We start from the raw sequence: 494 nt of genomic DNA, 5'->3' as shown, positions 1-494 counted from the left end.
GAGGGGGAGAGAGAGAGAGAGATCAGGAGATCCGACGGCCATTACGCGTCAGGGAGATCGATCGAACGGTCCAGAATCCAAACGAACGTGAGAGCTCCATTTTGTTTCAGACTCTAACAAGGGGATTACATATTACACGCACATGATTTATGGACTCCTTGACACACTGCAGAAGTACCCCTAGAGAAAAGAAAAATATAGTAAGGTCCCTAGAGTTCCTTGTGCCACTCGCCTTTGGACGCCACCATGTTTGGCCAATGAGAACGAAGAAAACAGACATCACACCACCACACCTCTAACGGTTTATGAACCTCATGTTGCGGAACCATTCTATATAGCTTGCCAGCTAGGGCGGACCCCACACTTGTTAGCCTCCAGAACCGCCTCCACCCGACGAAGCCTCCACCCGACATCGTCGAAGGAGAACACAAGCTCCAACATTCCCGAACCACAAGCCTTGATAAGCAACAACCACCCTCTAGTAAGTGTGTGTG

This window comes from Triticum dicoccoides, chromosome 6B (assembly GCF_002162155.2).
Source record: "Triticum dicoccoides isolate Atlit2015 ecotype Zavitan chromosome 6B, WEW_v2.0, whole genome shotgun sequence".
In the NCBI taxonomy this organism is placed as follows: Eukaryota; Viridiplantae; Streptophyta; class Magnoliopsida; order Poales; family Poaceae; genus Triticum; species Triticum dicoccoides.
This window is presented reverse-complemented; position numbering follows the sequence as displayed.